Raw genomic sequence first — 22,075 nt, 5'->3', positions numbered from 1 at the left:
CAAGGTTGATATAGTATAAAATAAGTCACATCTATTGAAGACTATACAATATGTAGAAGGCTACCATAGCAGGTGAGCTGCACAGACAAGTTCGTCGTAATTTTCCAACTAGGATAGTAATTGTCAAAGGTCTTGATGACCTCTATCAAGCCGACATTGTTGAAATGATTCCATATTCTCGACAGAACAAAGGTTACAAGTATATAATCAAAGTGATTAATTGTCTCAGTAAGTATGCTCTAGCAATACCAATAAAAAACAAATCAGCAGATGAAGTGATCAAAGCTATGCATCCTATATTCAAACAATATCCAATGAAAAATCTACAGACTGATGATGGTAAGGAATGGTTCAATTCAAAGTTTCAACATCTTGTGCAAAAGTATGGTATTAATCATTACTCTACCTTTTTCGATAAAAAGGCATCAATAGTGGCACGATTCAATAGAACACTTAAACAATTAATGTGGACCAAATTCACAGAGCAGGGAACCCATTGTTGGATAAATATCCTAACATCACTTCTCAAACAGTACAATGGTAGGATTCATCGCACAATTGGTATGCGACCAGCTGATGTTGGGAAGAAGCATAAAAAAAAATTGCTTTCCAGACTCAGTGAACAGCATAAAGTTTATCAAGAAGAGTTGAATACAAAACTTAAAAACATGTTCTATCCAGGTCCTCATCAGAAAATTGTGCCTGGTGACAAGGTTAGAATCAGCAAGTATAAAAAGATTTTTGATAAGGGCTATCTACCCAATTGGTCAAATGAGCTGTTCACAGTAACACATGTACGATCCACAGTACCTATAACATATGAGCTTGAGGACGTTAGAGGTCAACCAGTGCAAGGAGGATTCTATTCACAGGAAATTGTTAAAACCAAGGTGCCTAGTGCTTTTGAAATTGCTAAAGTGTTGAAGAGGAGGGGGAACAAGCTGCTGGTGCATTGGAAAGGATATGATAGCAGCCACAACTCGTGGATTGATAAAAACGATCTGGTGTATTTGAAACAATGAAACAGGTAGTGCAGAAGAATAACAAGTTTACAATTATTGATTTTGATAAGGTGGTGAAAGGTTGTGGACTTGTTGGATCAGAAATGAAGAAGAAGAAACGACATGGGCCTCTATTTCCCAATCATATTAGATGCATCATATGTGGTCCATCTGGTTGTGGCAAAACTAACATGCTACTCAATATGCTTTTTGATAGCAATGGAGTTCACTTTTCAAACATCTACCTATTCTCAAAAACAATTTTTCAACCAAAGTACAAGTTATTGCGTACTATTATGCAAGGACTAGGGGCTGGGATAAGCTATGTTGAGTGTGATACAAGTGAAGAAATTCCTGCTCCACATGAACTGTCACCCAACTCAATAATAATTTTTGATGATGTTATCTGTGAACAACAAGATTTTATCAGACAATACTTTAGTGCTGCATGCCACAGCGATGTTGATATGTTCTACTTAGCACAGACCTATAGTCGCATACCCAAACAGTTGGTTTGTGACAATGCAAACTTTCTAATCATATTTGAACAGGATGAACTAAATATGAGACATTTGTACAGAGATCATGTGGGTGCTGATATGACCTTTGATCAGTTCAAGAACATGTGTAACAAAGTCTGGTCATCAGCTACCCATTCATTTCTTGTCATTGATTGATCATTGGAGAAGAATAGAGGGCACTACAGAAATAGTATTGATACATTTTTAACTGAGGCATAGTTGTGCAAAGCATCAGTCTATCACTATATAGCAAGCAGGATGGATGTGAAGAAGAGATTCCTTTAAAAAACAGTTGAGGAAATTGCTCCCACCATCAAGGAGATTGCAAAGCTGCAACGCAACATCAAGAGGAAGCACAAGGAGCTCACACTTGGAAGAGAGTTGGCAGAGGAGCAGCATGCAACACACTTTAAACCTCTTACTGAACCACTTGCTAACATAGTTGAAGCTCTCCAACAAAAACAACAGTCATTACCATTACCTTCTCCCCAACAACAACCAATAGCACTATCACCACCAACAGAACCACATCATCTTATACAACCTACACCACCAGCAACTCGAATTCAACCCAAACCTTTGAAGCGTGCATTACCACCACAACTTGGTATTATTGGGGAGGAGTCACCAGCCTATGAATCATTTGAAGCAGCTGCAAGCTCAAGTCCAGCTATAAGTACTCCAAGAGCTGCAAGGAACTTGTGGTCAGGTCAAGATGATACTTTGAGTGGCGATGGTGGTGAAGAGGAGGGGAATCAGAGTATTGAGAAAGTACTCAATACTTGCGGTCATGAAGTAATGCAAAATCTTTTACATGAATCTGGAGTGGCTAGCACACCAGTGGGTCCCTATATTCAAATAGCAATGATGAGAGATCATACCAATGATACTACATTCGGTCCACAAGTAATAGGAAATGAGTATTTTCTAGGCAGCAAAATTATAACCTTTGGACCAGATGGAGATAAGATTATTCTTACTGATCCTGAAAATGTAGAAATCAATCTGATTTTTGATGCATCACCTGGACTTTGTGAACTCATTTTCAAAAAGAGACCCAACAAACAACTTGTTTTGAATGCTGATGAGAATGCATACAAATGTATTCTCAATTGGACCAATGTTTATAGACAAAATTATGCTCCAGATGGTGGTATTATAAACTATAATGATGTCAAGTATAAGAAGACAATTCGCAAGTTGTTGAAGAATGATGAACATAAGAATAAATATAGTATAGTCAGTGGATTAGGACTAGTAACACCATTCAATATGGTGGCAAACAATGATACAAAGATTGAATATATATACTATAATGATCTCAATGAACTTGTTGACAGACTTAGGTTGTTGGATCAGTCAAAAGCAGTTGGTAACACAGGGCATGAGAATGAAATAAATTCAATACTGGAAGAATTAGTTAAAGGAGGCTATATAGTTGGCAAACCTGCATACTAGTTGTAATATAAAAAGATATTGTTACTATGCTTAGCTTACAGTGTTACAGTAGCAGAGTAGAATGAGTAAGAGTCGTAAAAGAATCATTGATACCTTGGGTAATATTAATGCTCACCACAGGTGGGTGATTAATGTTGCACATCCTCGAAATGATATGGATGCTATAAATCTGATCACATGCAAGGATATTATCTGGTCATGGCTGCCAAAGACAAAAGATTCTGAGACATCACAAGTACTTAGACTTAGATGCAGTGAACAAACGCTATTTAGACAAAAGATTTATAAAGCTTGTCACTATGATCTTTGAGAATTATATAGATGCTCTATTCAGTATTCCAGAGTTTCAAAATGTTTTGAAGAATGTAGAAGGTTGGGATAGAGCAAGAATGAAAATTTCATTCATTGAGCTTTTGATGCATGTGGTTGAAGATCCAAACCCACCTGATGGTATAAAATCAAGTGACAATACTGATGTTAAGCATTAGATGGCAGTCTATGAAGCAAGAAAGAGATATCAATGAAGAGGAGTTCTCTCAGCTATCAAGAACGCTGCTGGTACAATAGTTAACAAAGCAATCAATATTCTACCAGTTGAACTCCATCTCCCAGGCTATCAGTACTGCGGCCCAGGCACAAAACTTGATAAAAGGTTGGCAAGAGGTGATCCAGGAATCAACAAACTTGATCAAGCTTGCAAGGAGCACGACATTGCATATTCAAGGAACAGTGATATATCAAATTGAGCAATAGCAGACAACATCTTGGCAGAACGAACTTGGAGTATTGCAACATCTTCAGATGCAGGATTGACAGAGAGAGCAGCGGCATTAGCAGTAACCAACATCATGAAGGCTAAAGCAAAGTTTGGAGGAGGATCAAAGCGTGGTAGAGGTCTGAGAAATAGCAAAAAGGTAACAAAGAAGACATCTTCTAAGAAGGGGAAAGGTCTCTATCTTAGACGTCAACAACAACAGAAGTTAGGAAACGGAGCTTATCGCTATCAATGCAAAGGTAAAAGACAATAATTGCTCTGCCCAATCGAGCACATGTTTGTGGACAATCGTGGACATTTATGTTTGAAATTTTTAGTTGATGAGAATAAATCTATACAATATGTTTCTTCATTACCCTATTTGTCTTCTAAATAGTATAAAATGTAGAGTAAGAGCCTATTGATAAACATTGTGCAATAGTATACTGTGCATTCAACATGATGTTGTGCTTTAGAGGAAAGAGGTCAATACTGAAAAGTGAATTCTACCCACCAATTGATACAAGTATTGGTGAATGGGAAGTTGGACTTATCAGCTTTACAAGCTGTAACTCTATACCTAATGTTGAGTTCAATTATAACAATACCTTGCACTATTATGTACCAGCATCAACACCCCTGCAACCATCAACTCAACCAGCACAGGAGAGAAAGGAAAAGGTTGTGGATGATTCTTCTATAACCCATTTTGAACTTGCAGGACTGTCATCAGATGAGAGACCAAATTTAAAGAACTATTATCATGATCACAGTCCTATAAGTAATAAGATAGTGAAGTTGTCAGTTGGGACAAATTTTGTTAACAATCATATAGTCAAGGAAGGAGTTCAGGCTGATGTTAAAAAGGAGTCAGTTATTCGAAAAGGAAGAGCTATTGATAATGATGAAATAAAAACTGAGCAGGAATTGATTCTGCAACATATATCATCACCAGAAGGTAGTTTTGGGTTTCATACAATTAAAGAGTTGTTGGAGTCAAGGATGTGGAGACGTGGAATTACTTCTCATCTTAATGTGGATCCATCAACATTGAAGTGTATGGTTTTATGCAGTGCCAAGTTAAGCTTTCAACCAGAAAACTCAATTGGTAAACTGTTAGGCTTTGGTCCACATAGAACTGTGGAAGCCAACAGTGTGGCCAGAGGTGACTCAACTGTGAAAATCAGTCGTCCCAATGTGGTACATGTAAAGTGTAACATTGTTAGTGGCTCCTACTCAAATGGCATAAAAGATCATGTTCTCTATGAGTTTTACCCATCTGTGGACCCTGGCTATAAAATGACTGTCACTGTGCGAAATGTTGTCTATTTACCTGTGAACACCAAACTGATCAATGACATTACACTCGAGGTTGTTGATGAGGACGGACATATTGTGAAATTCAGAGACGAGGTAATAAACATCACCCTACATCTTAGACAATGTGTTCATAATGGTACTTATGTTTGAGAAGAAGAGTAGAGGCATCGACAATGATGGAGAGCCCATTGAATTGAAGAAACAAGATAAAAGGACTGCAATTGTTGAAAACTTCATTATGCCTTTGACCTCTGTTGGGTTAACATTGAGGAACATCAACTATTTACAACAGAGAGGCTGTCAAGTTGGACAAGTACAATGAGAGTTTTAGATGTGACAAGAAGTGGTCCCACCTCTGATGATTGCATTACTGGTTTTGAGTACCATTCCCATATGCCCTACAGCACAGACTACAAAGCTAGTGATGAGATCAGGATTCCAATTCAACAACAGGATATCTACATACTACCTTCTGAAAGCTATCTACACCTAGAGTACAAGGCGCTAAGTACAACAAATCAAGCTCTAGGTGGTTCACCATGTGTCTCAGGATTCTTCGCCCACCTGTTTTCTGAAATACGCTATGAGATCAATGGAGTTGAAGTGGACAGCAACCGCAACCCAGGAATCACTAGCCTTATGAAAAATACAATGACCTTTGAGCGAGATGAGCTGACCAAGATGGAAGGAGCTGGTTATAAGTATGATGCTACCAATGGTCTTGGCACATTTGCACCAAATAATACTTCTACTACTGTTATGGATGTGCCACTCAGATATCTGCTTGGGGTTGCAGAGGACTACAGAAGGGTAATGTTGAATGTGAAACAAGAATTGGTGCTGAGACGTTCTTCCAATGATAAAGATTGTCTCAGTGCAGCTGGAAAGATCATAATTGATAAACTTGTTTGGAGGATGCCCTATGTGGAGGTAACTGAAGAAGCTGAGCTATGTCTATTGAAATTGGTACAGGATGATACACCTGTGTCTATACCATTCCGACACTGGGAAGTGTGTGAGTACCCATCCATGCCTGAAACTACAAAACATACTTGGACTGTCAAGAGAACCTCACAAACTGAGAAGCCCAGGTATATTTTTATTGGACTACAAACTGCAAGGAGAGGTGATGACACTAAGAATGCATCACAATTTGATAAGTGTAACATGAAAGATATTCGTGTGTTTTTAAACAATAAATATTATCCATATGAGAGCATTGATGGTGATGATAATTGAGTGTACAATATGTACACTGCTTTCAATGGAGTCTACAACCATGGAGATTTCCGACTAAGTGATCCACTGTTTGAGAAGAGTGCTTTGCAAGACAAAAAGATTATGCTGTTTCCTATTGACTGTTCCCGTCAAAATGAAACTCTCAAGGCTGGGAGTGTTGATGTCAGAGTGGAGTTTGAAGCAACTGAAAACATTCCTGCAAATACACGTGCCTACTGTTTGATGATTCATGAAACAATTAGAGAGTACAAACCAATGACAGGCATTGTAAATTTTGCCTAGGAGGGGAATAGCTGTTGACAATATAAATGTTATGTATGAGCAATCTACTGCTCATTTTTATCTAGAGCATTGAGTGAGACAGTCATGTTCAAAAGAACTGTTGGCTTTTCCGATAGAGAAGATGGAGAAATCTGTGATGGTGAAGATGTTGTAGGCTGTTGTCCAGGCATCTATAACAGCAGACCCTTAATGAAGGATGCTTCTACAAGTACAACTGATCTAACTGCTATGATCAATGAGAATGATTATATACCCAGGAGGGCCACTGACATTTTTGGATCATTACCACTCTACCTGATAAACTTCCAAGGATTTGAAGGAGTGAACAATGAGTTTATTGTGAAGGAGATGGCTGTACTCGAATGTGAAGATGATCATCATGTAACAACTCATCACTACTTTTTCAAGCCACCCTACCCTGAAAATTTGCTGACAACAAGTGAGGTGCTTGACAACAATCATCTAAGCCGAGCTAAACATGGGTTGCGATGGTCAGGTAAAGGAGCCGGTCAAGAACATCTTCCATACACAGCTCTGAAACCAATTGTTTGTGACATGGTTAGAAGATGGTTAGGTGTCAACTTGGAGCAAACAATCAGGATCGTTGTCTATGGATATGAAACAATTACTCTATTGGACATGCTGTTGCAGCTGGATGATAAGGAGAATATAGAGTACATTGACTTGACATCCTCCTATCTCTACCACAAGATGCCTAACCTCGAGAGCTTGATGAAGACTAGTACTGGAAAAGGAATCTACTGCCCAGAACACTACCTACTCCACTATCTGGAGACTGTGAGGATGAAGTTGACTGGTAGTACTAAAGCCACCTTGGATACACCACCATTTTGTGCACTTAATATTGTACACATGACTCACAATTGGATTATGCAGTCTATGTTTGAAGATAGATATTTTTGTCGCAACCTTTTCATGTCAATAAATAATCACTTATCTTGATTAGATGTGTTATTTTTCCATCTACCTCACCACCACTCTAGAATAGAGTAAATTATATAGAAGAGGACTCTTGTCATACATATTAGTCTATTGCTAACTGCTCACACAGAAGAAATAATTGCAAAAATCAGCAGAGGTATATTGTGAAACAAAAAATATCAAAGAGGATCATCAATCTCTAGTATGTGTATTTTATTCTTGAATGCTCAGTGACATCATACAAACAAAAAAAATATATATCCTCTGTGGTGTAGTAGATCTTTCAGGTTTGATGATACTTACCTTACCTTATACTTTTCCTAAGAGTATAGCTCTGAGTCTCGAACCAGGGACCTTGAGTATAACAGATAAGACTGCTACCCATTACACCACAGTGGATATCTACTTTGAACCAATAAAATTGCTAATGATAACCATTTTTGAGCTTTCCTTATGATCCAAAGAGTTGAGTCCAATTAGATTATGATAAAAAATTATCTATGCTAACAAACATTAGGCTATTATGAGTGACCTTGTGAGCACACACATTATACCAGGAGTAGCAATACATGCTTTTGCATCATAGATGATTCTTTTCGAAAAAAAATAGTTCTTCAAAGTCCTTCCCCATTTCAATTAAAGAACTATTTTTTTTTCAATTATCATCAATAAGTGATGTAAGAGGATAGAGAGGAATATGTATTGGAAAAAAAACAATAATCCTGCTGATAATAGATTTATTGATGAAAAATATAATGAGAGCATAATATTATCTTTGATTTTAATAACATTTTCATATTATATTTAAATAATAACACATTTATTTATTCCAAATGAATATCTATATTGCAATAGTGCAGGTTTGATTCATATTCACTTCTTATTACTTCTATTTCATTAAAATTGATTTTTAATTTATAATGAATATCATCATTTATTATCAATGAAATGCTACATTCTATATTTTCTTCTACCTCTTCTATATCCATATCTACTATAGTCCTACCAAATGAACTTGAAACTACCATTTTTTTGGATTTCAAATCATAAGTAATGTGTATACTTTTACTAGTAATATGGTATACAAGGATGTTCAAAATTTTTCCTGCCATCTGAAAAAAATGAATAGAATCTATGAATACAATAGTATATTTTTTTACTTTTTTTTATGAATAAAAACTGAACAGTGAAGAAGATGGTTATGAAAATTGATGCTTATGGTATTTTTAGTTCATTTTTTTTTTTACTTTAATCTTTGTTCAATGAAAAATGTCTATAGGCCAAAGTATTCATTCCATCTTCACAAATAATTCTCTTATCATCCTGATTACTTAATGAAATTTTGTTACTTTTCACTGTATTTATAATATGCTCATTAGATCTGAATGTGCTCATCTTCCTATATCTACAGGCTATGCTTTCTTTTCTATCTTCATTGTTCAACTGACTCTCATCATTCTTCAAGACAAAGTAATAATCATCAAAAGATATATCATCTTCAATTACATTATATTTTACACATTTAGCTTTCTTCTTTACAGTTTTCTTTTCATAATGAATTTGAAAACAATAGAGCTTAGATCTCAACCCAATAAATTCTCTAATAAGTTGACTGTTGCATTCATCTTTAAATTTTCCAAGTACTTTTTTATTCTTGTTTGAAAAGAGTGGATGATCTAAAGAATAATTGGAAAAATCATTCAAAAATTGCTTGCTTACATCATAATAGAAATTTCTTGTTTGAATTTCATAGAATAAGGAATCAGTGTCTGTATACAGTAGTTTTATACATGACCCATAAAGCTTTTTCATTATATCATAATGGAAAGATTACATCAATGTTTTAGAAAGTTCAAGAACAGCAAATCCAACATATATTGGTTTGTTCAGAATAATCTGTTTCTTATGTGATTCAATTGCACAAAGATTTTCAGAGTAGATTGTTCTATCTTCAAATGTGGGATTATTAATTAGTTTTTGTAATTTCTTAGGACAACTAACCAAGGCTATGTTAATTCTCTTCCTCAAGTTTTCCATACATTTTCCAAACACAGAATTATTTAGTAATTTATAAAAATCACGTTCAAAATTGTTCTTTGCTTCTTGTCTTTGGGATGTATTGAAATCTATATATGATTTCATCCATTCTGACTGATTAAATTGTAATATTCTATGAATCCTCTTCAGTATCAATCCATGCTCAATTGCTTGTTTTAAATTCATATGATGACAAACATAGTTTTCTTTGTTCTCAAGAGTTAATAACAATTTCTTTTGTTTTGTTCCTGGTGGGGGTTTATTCTCTGGTAAAAATGGAAGACAATTATGATAGTCATGCAGCTCTTTTGGATATTCCATATCAACCTCAAGAATATAACCTATGTTTGAATCATGTCCTATATTTTCTATTTTAAATTTGTCAATTTCCTTTTGTGTCATGTCATCCATCTAAAATTTGGACTTGGCAATGGCCTTGACAGAGCATATCCATATAAATTATCAGCATCCAAATAGACTAAATATGAACTCTCTCTATCTCTATCATATAGATCGTCAATTAATGGATTATTTGCTATTGCATGTCTTTTCATACAGACTGAAATTCCTCCACGTATCCCTTCTTCAAATAGTAAATACATATCATAATCTGTTGAAAGTTCCAATAGTATAGCACCTGAAGCTTTAGACCTTGCATAAAATTTTCTCAGGTTTATTTAAAACTTTTTGTAGTTAGAATGTTTTGTTAGTATGTTTTAAGTATTCGCTACATTTTTCAAGGGTGGGGACTCTCCCCCCCATGGGACGGTAACCCCCCCCCTTAAGCCATAACCAGAAAATAAAAAAAAATAACGGAATCGTATTTTACATATTATTTGAAGAAAAAAACTTCCTTACGACTTTTCCTGAAAATGCTTTCCCTTGGAGTTACAGTGGTTTGAAAATTTGAATTTTCACCCCTCAAATCCACGGTTTTCCCTTAATAAATCGAAAAGTACACGTCAGAAAATGAAGTTTAATGGCTTAAAAGAAAGCTAATTGAAACTGGACAAAAATCAGCTTTTTTTTGCGGCTATTGGGAAAATAGTTACAGTTCATCAAAGATGGCGCTGTCACTGACAACTCTCATTTTTCACTCTTTACCCCCAATTTTCTCAGAAATGGCAATTTGTACACAAAAAATTGTGGGGACCTTTTTTTTTAATTTTCAAAAAATTTGCTACAATTTGAGACCAGTTAGAGGTCTCTAACATTCTTCAAAGGAAAGTTATGACCAAAAAAGAAAAAATTTTTTTTTTGGCTGGAAGAAAATGGTCTGTGGAAAGCGAGGGAAATTTCCGAACTGAAAATCCAAATAGCAGGTGCTTAAACATATAATTTCACATACTCACACAAATTTTGATGTACTTGCTAAGTACACTTTTTGATCCAGACAATTTTATGCAATTCAAAACGTGCATTTTTTCAACGAATGTTACAGTTTTCCAGAGAAAATAAGAGTGGGAAATGTATTCAGTATACAATAAAATTACACATATGTTTGCTGCCATTTCCACGAGTTTTCCGAAACTTTTTTTCCCCATGTAGGACCCACGTATCTTATAACATGGCCATTTTTAGCCCTAAATTAAATTTTAATTGCTCCAATTTTGTCCATAAATTTTAAGCTGAGAAGTCTTGTATTGAAAAACAAAAATACTAACGACAAGTAATTTTTTTATAAATAAATTTTCAACATAAAAATTTTGTTTTTACTTCTCTTTCGTTATAAAAAAACAAGTATTTTATCTTCAGCGCCCTGCTATGATGCCGATCATAGAACGTGTTCGCTAGAGAGGAGTCTGGATTTCTATTGTTGTTGGATACTTGCGCAGTAGGGTACAAAAAAATTTCAAACGCGGTAATTTACTCAAGGTTTTGTACCGTGGTTCGTTAATACCATGTTTTGGTAATGTATAATAAAAAATAGTTGTGTTTCAAGTCGTTCTCTGTTGTGTATGGAATTGTATGTGCTTGCATTAAATAATTATTCTTTTAATAAAAAACAACAAAATATTTCGAAGAATTCTTCATTTTTATTATTAGAGCCTTAATAAGGTAAGATTTTCAGCAATTTGTACTTGCTTTTTCAAATTATACACATTTATGTACATCACTGTCCACGTGTTCCTAAAAAAATTTCATTGTACTACAAAAACAATATTTTTTATAAATAAATAAAAATTTGTACATAATTTACAAAATATATTAACTAACTATTGATTTAAAAATCAAATTATAAATAAAAAAAAATAAATAAAAAAATATTCAAGGAGGCTCGAACCCACTTGGTTTTCATGTGTATTCTGCTACATGACTTAACTGCCTGAGCCATACTACAATACATAAAATTAAACAGTATATTAACAGTATATTGGGTGTACAAGCTTTTCTTGTGCTTAGAAAATTTAAAGTTTGTTTTATAAATGATAATTTTATGCATTTTATAAATTTTACTTGTAAATTGTAATTTTATTTTCTGCAAACTCATTTTTTCTCAGGAAATATGGATGATTCAGGAGGTGAAGGACAAGGAAGAGAAGTATCATGCCTAATATGCAAATATTTCGAATGTAACGAAGATATTCAGAGCCCTGTAGTAAAAATTGGGAAGAAGCAGCTAGCCAATTTTAAAGAAAAATCATTACAAAGAGAAGATAATTTTTACAAAGAATTTGATATGACCACTGCAGGTGTTTACGCTCATGATAAGTGCAGAAGAAAGTATACCCACAAATTTTACACAAATTCCTACATAAAACAGAAAAATGAATGCAGTCCTAATCCCCCTCCTGCTAAGAAGAAAACCAGGACTTCTCTGAGTGAGGCTAAATTAATATTTGATTGGGAAAATGTGTGTTTCATTTGTGGCGAGTCAATAACAACAAAGAGGAAAATTGCCACTAAGCATCCCAAGCCATTTTGTATTGTTCAAGATGATGAAATTGTAAACAGAATACTTGACAAAATTGAAAAAGTTGGTAGTCAATATTTTTCTGACATTTACAAAAGATTAAGTAAAGTTGAAAAAGTAACTGAACTAAATAAAAAATATCATAGAGACTGCTTGTCAAATCTGTCATCTTAATGTTCACATGAAAAAAAAGATGTTCATGACCGAAGCTCAGTTGATGCTGCAATGAATATTATATTTGACTTCATGGACAATAATCCGGATTCTCAATTTACTTTTACGGAGCTAGAAGAGCTTATCGAAGAAAATTATAATATTCCCGATAGAAGAACAATGGCTGCAAAGCTGAAAAAAAAGTATGGGAGTGGAATTGAAATTATCAGCATTCTAGGTTGCAAAAGCACAATACAATTTATAAAAAAAAGAGATCAAATTTTGAACGATCACTGGTATGAAGAACAAAAAAAAAAACTAAGAAAGAAAAAAATGAGGAAATACTAAAAGCTGCAAAAAACATACTTAGAGACCTTATAGACGATAAAAATAGAGTATATAAAAATGGCCCTACACATTATCAACCAGTAGAATCAGCTTCTGCCGATATAAATGAAGATATTCCCATTGAATTAATTAATTTCCTGGAAGATATTATTTATGACAGTAAAAAGCCTAAGAAGAGCATTAAAGACCAATATTTTACAAAAGTAACTGCTATAGCTCATTCAATTGTGGCTGCTTGTCGACCTAGATCATTTTATTCTCCCTTACACTTGGCTGTAGGAATTACTCTGCATCGAACAATAGGTTCCAAGAAAATGATTAACTTATTCCATTCTTTAGGCTATTCTTGCTCTTACAACGAAGTTAGGCGCTATGAAACTTCTGTAAGTATGCAAGCACAACTTAATATTGATGATGGTGCTTTTTTACAGTTCGTATATGACAACGCGGACTTTAATGTCGACACTTTAGATGGAAAGTCTACTTTCCATAACCTAGGAGGTATTTTAATTTATTATAACACCCAAATCAAAAGTTCGTCCTCGAGAAGCCATCGAATGCTTGTGGAAAATACCAACGGCCGAAGAAGTTGCTAAAAAAGTTGAAATTCCCTTAGAAACTAGATCTGTTAATATTAAGGATGGTTACAAACATTTAAAATTTAAAATTCTTAATAAAGAATTGGCATTGAAATTTTCTGAAAATACCAACATTAGAAATTTTTGGATGTTTCTAAAGTATAACAACAATATGAATTTTGAAGGTTGGAATGGTTATATGGAAAATCTAACAAGTGAGTACGAATATGAAATTTCACTTGTCGATTATTTGCCATTTATTTACTCACCTCCATCCGATGTTCATACACTTTTTACAAGTATGCGTAAATCTTATGAAATAGCGAAAGCTAATGGTATGCAAACCTGCGTTATCACTTTTGACCAGCCTCTGTACTACAAAGCTAGGGCCATTTTAGAAGCTTTGCCACTTGAGTTCCAAGGTGTAAAAGTTATAATAAGATTGGGTGGCTTTCACACAATTTTATCTTTTTTGGGTGTCTTCGATCACAATATGGCTGGTAGCGGGTTAAAAGAAGCGATGATAACATGTTACGCAGAGAATTCAGTTGAGCTTATGTTGAAAGGCAAAGCTTACGCTAGAGCAGTATGTGCACACTATTTAATACAGTTGGCTCTTGCAGACATTATTTTCCATGAAATCGAGCGGGAGAATACTGACTTTGCAGATCTTAATGACGATTATAGAATGACCGATTTTGACACTGAAGAAAACCAATATTGCTACACGAATGTGGAGAAAATAACGAAACAAGATTGGATATTGACTTCATTACAAATCACAAGATTTTTAAAAAAATTACAAAAATTATGAAAGAAATTCACTCAGCTTGAAAGTTGCGGAAAAACAGCAAAACTATGGATCACATATTATCACATGGTGAATATTTTATTCGATTTTATTAGCGCTGAGAAACAAGGGAATTGGGATCTTCATTTGAAGACATTGGAACTCATGATTCCATTTTTCCATTCTGCTGGACATTTCCCTTATGCAAAATCTGCACAATTATATCTCCAAGATATGACTGAACTTCCAAACAATATGAATCCACGTGAGTATAATAAATTTATTGCTAATGGGTACTGGACCTGCAGACGTACAAAGAAATTTTTTTCCGGTATACCTACTTACCAGATGATCGAGCAGACTTTAATGCGAGATATTCATGTTGGTGGTGGCATTTTCAAAACATCTTGTGAAGGAAGTAATGTTGCCAAACATATTGAAGGAAAATGTGATACTGCTCTAACGGTTGCTTCACTCACAAAATTTACTGGAACTTGTTTTGACTCTTCACATCAGCACGCAGATTCAACAGATTCTCGTATAAAAAGAGATGCTGCTGATGTAAAATTGATAATACAATTTTTCACTGAAAATAATCCATTTCCATTTGATAAAGAGTTAGTTTCTTTGTCCAGTGGCGTGGTTGCAGATGAAACGATTAACGTTCACAGAGCATTTGAAGTTGGAGTTGAAACTATGGTCCAGTATGATGGACAAAACTTTTTGGAATTATCCTTGTCCCGAAAAAATAACGTAAGATCCATTTTAATGATGGACAGCAAAAAAAAAATTTCTGGTACAGAGGTAGCTATCCATTCCCACGCAATGTATCAGCATATATCAGTATTAAAAGATTCTCCAGAAGATCTCGCTAAGTATTTCCAGTATGAACTTGCTCCATATCCAGTCACACTTTTTGATAAAGATGGTATGTGAAAAAGTGAAAAATCTAAATTATATGATCTTGTGGAGCCCTTAGACTTTGATAGCTTTGGACACCCAGACGATTTCACATATGTAATAGATCGTGGTTTACTGCTACATCGAATGAAAGTGAATAAAAAAGAAAAATCTGCTGACATATGTGATAATTTTTACTGGTATATACGCCACAATTACAGAGAGCATGTGGCTGTTGTATTTGATGGCTATAGTGAGGATGGTACAAAATCTGCAGAAAGAGCAAGGAGAAGCAAAAAAAAAAAAAACAAGCTTACGCTTATAAAATTAGTCCAGGAAAAGAGTTAGAGGTAGGTTGGGACCTTTTCTTATTAAACAGCAAAAATAAACAACAGTTCATTGAAATGCTCAAAGAGAAACTGATCGAAAGAAATATACACATTGAGCAAGCAGTATCTGATGCTGATTTGCTTATTGTTAAAACAGCAATTTTCGCTAGTACAAAATTTGATGGAAAAGTTGAAATAATATGCTCTGACATTGATGTTTTAATTTTATTAAATTGTTTGCATGCAGAAGATAAGGAAATTTATTACTACAAACCATCGCAAGGATCCGTGGACTTGAAAGTTTATAGCAGTAAAAGTTTTGTACAAAAATATCCAAATGCTACAAAATATCTGTTAGTGTTACATTCCTTTACTGGGTGTGACACTACTTGCAGCTATTTTAATTGACAAAAAAAAAATTTTATTAAAACTTTTGAAACATCGGAATATCTGTTCGATCATGCTAATACTTTCTTACTGCCAAATCGAACTGAAGAACAAATTTTTGAGGCAGGAAGATATATGGTTTTAGCCTACTATGGTACACAGTTTCAGTCCATCAATGATTTCAGGTGCCATTCTTATATAACTGGTGTTATAAGAAATACTATCAGAGGAAGCTTGAAACTAGAATCTTTAATACCAACTGAAGATGCTTGCTTACAAAATTTCAAGCGAACATATTTACAGGTTCAAACGTGGTTGGGACAGAATCTAGACCCTACCCAATGGGGTTGGGAAATGAAAAACTCTTTACTGCTTCCAATTCCAATGGAAAAAGCTGCAGCTCCTGATGAACTACTGAGAACTTCATTTTGCAATTGTGAGACAGGATGTGGATCCAGATGCGGGTGTAGAAAGGGAGGTGTACACTGTTCACTAGCTTGCTTAAAATGCAGAGAATTTGGTTGTACAAACAATCCACAACCAATCCTCAACAACAACGCTGACATTCTAGAACAACAATTAGCAACTACTATGGGAGACGATAATACTGTTTGAATATTTTAAATAATGTAACTTTTTAAACAATTTAAAAAAATTGTAAAAATATTTTATTTATTAATAAAGTGTACTTTGGTTTCATTAATTATTGTTTCAAATTATTTTTTATATCGGTACCCTTTAAAATAAAATAAAAATAAAAATTCATGAAAATCGAATGCAATTTAGCACTTTTGCCCTTAAGGGTTGCCCTTTGACCCATAAAATTGCAGGGAAAATTGAATTTATAAAATTTTTGTTCTAATTCTTTAAGTTGCTTCCCATTAAAACAACATTCAAATAAATTTTTATGATAATTTAACGCTACATACACATTTTGCCCTTAAGGGCTGCCCTTTGGGTTTTGGATGATGGAATATATAAGTATCAAACATTTCAATTCATTTTTTAAATTGCTGCCCTTTTAAACACACGCAGTAAAAATTTTATTGAAATATAACGAAAGTTACCAAATGTTGCCCATAAATGTGCCCTTTTTAACCCTTACGTTGAGCTCATTTTGTATCTCACATTGGTATTTAACTAATTTTTAATATTTCAAAAAAAGTTGGGCCTTTAATTAATTATTTTCGCATTTTTTTCGAAATTTTATAACTTTTTTTTTATTTTACCCATTTTTACCCCTTTTTTAACCCTTAAAGGGTTAAATTCAATTTTCCCCGCCCTGAAAACTTATAGCGTTTTTTCTACACATCCTAACGAACAATTTGAGCTATTAAAGATTAAAATCGAGGCTGTGGTTTTTTTTTGTTTCACTTTTCGATATTTACAGTTTCAGGTGCTATACTACAATTCAATTTTAGTATATGAAAGCATTGCATCAAAACTGAATCCTGGTAGTGTATAGTAATGAGCACAATCTAAATTATATGAACTCAAACAAACTCTTCGAAAGTTTTCAAAAACATCACATAGCAAAATAACATCCAGTTTTAGATAAAGATCACTGTATTCTCCTAATGTTTGTATTTTGAATGATTGCCATACTCTGTTAGCATGAATATAGTCTTGATAAGTTATATGTTTTTTATTCGAGCTACTATAAAATTTGGATATAGGAGGTAGTTTTTTCTCATTCAGTTTTTCTTCATCATCTAGATACTCATATGGAAAAACACCTTTACAAGTTACCAAATCTAAATTCATTTGAGGAAAAGTTTTTTTTATGTGATGAAATTCTTCTTTTGGGAGATTTTTTACTAACTTATCAAGTGAAGTATTCATAAATTTCAGAGTATCAATAAATCTTATTGATAGTTTACTTGATGTATGTTTTGTGAAAGAAATGTATTTCTCACTCGAATTGGGGATAATATTAATGTTATGCTCATCTATCCCTAATTCACGTATTATTATATGATTATCATAATTTGCTCCATTGTGTAAATATACTGGGATATATTTTTGATTTTGTCTAAGCAAATTACATCTATTGCATAAAGCTGCTCTATATTTTCCTGTAATATGACAGTGATCACGTACTGCTTTATTCATCATTGTAAACTGACCATCACACATTTCACAACATTTTTGTTTTCTAAAATTCAGCAAGTCTTTTTTAGTGAAAGTCATATTAATATTTTCTTTTAACAGTTTTCCAATTGTATTTGTCAAATTAGTAATATATTGCATAAAATTATTAGCAACATTTTCTCCTCTATATAGGTAAGGTTCACTAGGAAGTTTTGATTTTATCTTTTCAGGAATCTCTTCATCAATAACTAGATAGCTACAAAAACTATATGGTTGATGACTTTGAGTTTTATTACTGAAACTTTTTGAGCTTGATGGGGTACAAGATAAATATGGAACTAATAAACATTCAAAATCAGCATATAGTACTATTGGAACTCTAAACTTATTCTGATAATTCTTAAATTTAATTATTGGGCCAATATTATCACAAATATTTTTCTTAGGCATTATAACTTTTGTTTTTTTTTCTTTGAACATAATCTTTGGTGGGTTTTGAAATTTTTCTTCACTCTTGCATCAAAGTATGAGAAACATCTTTTACAAATTGTTATTTTATTTTCACGTTTTGTCAATTGACTTCTAATGAGTCTTGATAAATTTTTAATTAAACAATAATGATATTTCCCATCCTCTTGCAATATTAATAAATCAAAATGCTTTCTCTTCTCATAATCACATATTTTCAATGGAAATATTTCTTATTTTTCATCTAGAGAGTAAACGTTTATTGATATGGACTTGTTGTTCTTTTCAAAAACTTTTATATCTTTGATTGGTGTGGGGAAAGAGATTCCTTTGAAATAGAATTTTCATATTGGATTTCTATGATGATATGATATCCTTTCAGGACGGGTCTGAACATAATCAGAAAGAATAGCCCACATAAAACATTTGTTATCAATATTCTTGCAGTTTATTATAGCCATTTTATTTTGTATTTTTTTAGGAAGTGGAATATAAGATCTACCTCTAAGAGGTTTGTATTTGTTCACTCTTATAAGAACACCATCAATTTTCGAAAGTGTCCATCCTGATTGATATCCTTCATATATAGATTCTTCATGACAAATTTTCTTCAAAACATACTGTAATACATTCTCTAAATTTGATGACTTTACAATAGTAATGTTCTTGGTTTTGAAAGTGCGATCTTGATAATTGAAATCATGAGAAATTGATTTTTTCTTATATGTACATTCCACAAGAATATTGAATTTTAAACATTGATGTTGATTTAAAATGAGTGATAATAAGTTGATAATTTCCAATTTAATACCAATTAATAGCTTACAAATATCCTTATATTTATCATTCTTGTAATAATAAGTCTTTAATGCATTATTGAATGCACTCTCCAATTCTGTGAACTGACCAGTGGTAACTTTTATTCTATCTTTTTTTCTTCTGCCCCCCTTGAATAAATGAATATTGCTGCTCATTGCTTCTCATTTGTTATCTAAAAAAAAAATGAAGAAAAGTGATGTAATAATATTATGTTTGAATACATTTTCCTATCTGATGGATACAGAACAAATCAATTTTGCATATTGCTATTGGATGCATTAATTTTGCGTGATTCTTTTAAAACATTAGATTTTTTAGATAACTCTTTCAAAAATATTTTCAATCCATCATTAATTTTTATAAATTTTTCATCATTCTTGTTCTTTGCAATAAATATAACCTTTTTGTTGATTTTTCTCCACCTAGAACTCTCATCAATATTTTTTAAATCATTAACATCTGTTATTCCAACTTTCACCAAAATTCCCCCCTTTGAAATATTTTCACTCTCACATGTGAGTATTTCCTGTATTGTCTGGTCACTAATCATGAATGACTGTGTTAATGTTTGATTATTAAACTTTTTACCCTTAATTTTATTAAAAATTGATTCAAAATCTGAATCATCCCCACTCATCTCTACATCATCATCATCATCACTAAAACTATCTGATTCATTTATTGTACTACAGTTATTTGATGATATGAAATTTTCAGCTATTTTCACAATTGAATCACACAATTCTTGAGAGTATTTTTCATCATTAAGTTTCAATTTGTATTTTTTAATTGAAAGCCCTGTTGAAATAAATTCTTCAAAACGATCTAATGCTAATTCAATAGTCAATATATTCAAAAGACTTTTCTGACTTGAAGATGAATCCTGATAACCACATTTCATGCATTTGAACAGTTTCTCTATATCATAAAAAATATTTGATAGTTTTTTCTTATTTGCAACTTCTTTTTCAAGGTATAGAATAAACTTCTCCCATAGATCAATGCTGTTCACTCCTTGAATGTGTATAAGTTGAAATAGAGAAAGTATTGAAATCATCTAGAAAAAAATGAGGAAATCATTATTTCACACCATAACTGATAACACCATAACTGATTTTCTATGTCATTGATAATCTTATGAAAAACAATTTGTGCAATTCTATCTCCTTTTGTAATTTTGAAATCTTCTGCCCCCAAATTGTACAGCATGACTCCGATATTTCCTCTATAATCACCATCAATAACCCCCCCCCAAAACAATTATTTTATGGTTCTTAACCATCCCTGATCGTTCATATATCTTTCCAAAAGTATCTTTTGGACAGTTAACTTCTAGATCTAAAAAAATTGTTAACAATGATTTTGATTCAATTGTTCTTGATACTGGACTTTTTAGATCAAATCCAGCAGAATTTGCCGTTCCCTTTTCAGGGATATATGCATGCTCTGTGATTTTTTTGAATATAATAGACATCTTGTCTTTTTACACAGAGCAAATATAAAGAATAAACTCACTTCAATTAAATTTTGTTGATGAAGATTGGTGTTGGTAGCCTACTGTCTTGAAGCTGGAGCAAACTCACACCTCAATAAAATTTGGCTGATGAAGTTTGGTGTTGGTAGCCTACTGTCTTGAAGCTGGAGCAAACTCACACCTCAATAAAATTTGGCTGATGAAGTTTGGTGTTGGTAGCCCACTTGAGATTGGAGCTGAACCTACAAAATAATAAGAACAATATTAAGTAAATACAGGTGGGATGGTAAGGCAGAGATACATGAATTCCCAAGTGAGCAGGTTTATTCTCTACCCTTTGTTGAGCACACATGTGATCTTGTCAAAACGATTCCTTACTAAGCTCAACTAAAACCTCTTCCAATTATAAAGTCTTCAAAATTACACTATCTTTGGAACAGCTGATAATAGAGAAATCTATCTTTACAAGTTAGATTATAGCAAAGGAAAAATGTATGAGCAAAACGAAAATAATATCACTAACCATCAATTGAATAAACATTTAAAAAAATTACTAAACATCTAATAACCAACGTTACTTCCAACCTATTCTACCTAACAGTATATATTGTACAAGGAAATTAGTAGAAAGATGTAGCAAAACTGTACTCATGAACTAGAATAGCAATTCCAAAAAATACTTCTTTAGTAGGGTACTGGATAGGATTAGATAAGCAATTCCAATAGAATCAAACAGTAATTTATATATAAGGGTAATACTAATTTCAATTATTCAAGTGTTATCTTGAGAGTTGTAATATCTTGTAAAAAGCATCAATTTTGAACAGTTAACTTTTGTATCTACATAAAATGGTTTCATTGTTCTTGAAACTGGTCAAATCCAGCAGAAATTGCTGTTTTCAGACAGAGAAAATATAAAAAATAAACTTACTTTGTTAGGATATTGTGTGATAGTGCTGGCAAATAGTAGCAGAGTAGGCAGTCTTGATGTTGAAGTAGTCTTGGTGTCAACATAAGATGATAGTGGCTGTATAGTAGATATTATCTGATACTTGCTTTTATACTAAAATTGGCTGGTGGAGATAAATGGGGGAAGCATCACATCTCTTTCTAATCCTCATTCTTTCTTGCTCTATCAAATAATTATGTGAAACTTTCCATTATTACCTTAGAAAAAGTGCATTGAAGATTGCATGATAAACTGCACTATAGTAATGGGTCTTACGTAAGTGCTCGTTAAATAATAATGTTGTTCAGTGAAAAAGTGCAT

At 33.2% G+C, this 22,075-nt stretch overlaps 1 protein-coding gene and 1 long non-coding RNA gene across 4 annotated transcripts in view; both read right to left on the bottom strand.

The window, feature by feature from the left end:
• LOC111050398 overlaps positions 1–22,075 on the bottom strand; it is a 124,425-nt gene that overhangs the window by 46,135 nt on the left and 56,215 nt on the right. The gene's annotated exons all lie outside the window — the stretch shown is intronic.
• On the bottom strand, positions 8,359–21,987 carry LOC120353163. 3 transcript variants are annotated; one of them, XR_005572211.1, is made up of 4 exons: positions 21,737–21,987; positions 20,847–21,047; positions 19,420–19,503; positions 8,359–8,629 (listed from the first exon to the last, which is right to left on the bottom strand). It is a non-coding gene; the product is annotated as an uncharacterized LOC120353163 (long non-coding RNA). The 3 variants fall into 3 exon arrangements; XR_005572210.1 differs by lacking the exon at positions 8,359–8,629 and having other exon boundaries at positions 18,832–19,503; positions 21,737–21,978; XR_005572212.1 differs by lacking the exons at positions 8,359–8,629; positions 19,420–19,503 and adding an exon at positions 20,295–20,388 and having other exon boundaries at positions 21,737–21,980.

Source organism: Nilaparvata lugens, chromosome 9 (genome assembly GCF_014356525.2).
Source record: "Nilaparvata lugens isolate BPH chromosome 9, ASM1435652v1, whole genome shotgun sequence".
Classification (NCBI taxonomy): domain Eukaryota; kingdom Metazoa; phylum Arthropoda; class Insecta; order Hemiptera; family Delphacidae; genus Nilaparvata; species Nilaparvata lugens.
Note: the sequence above shows the minus strand (reverse complement) of the source record. Positions and strands in the feature narration are given on the sequence as shown.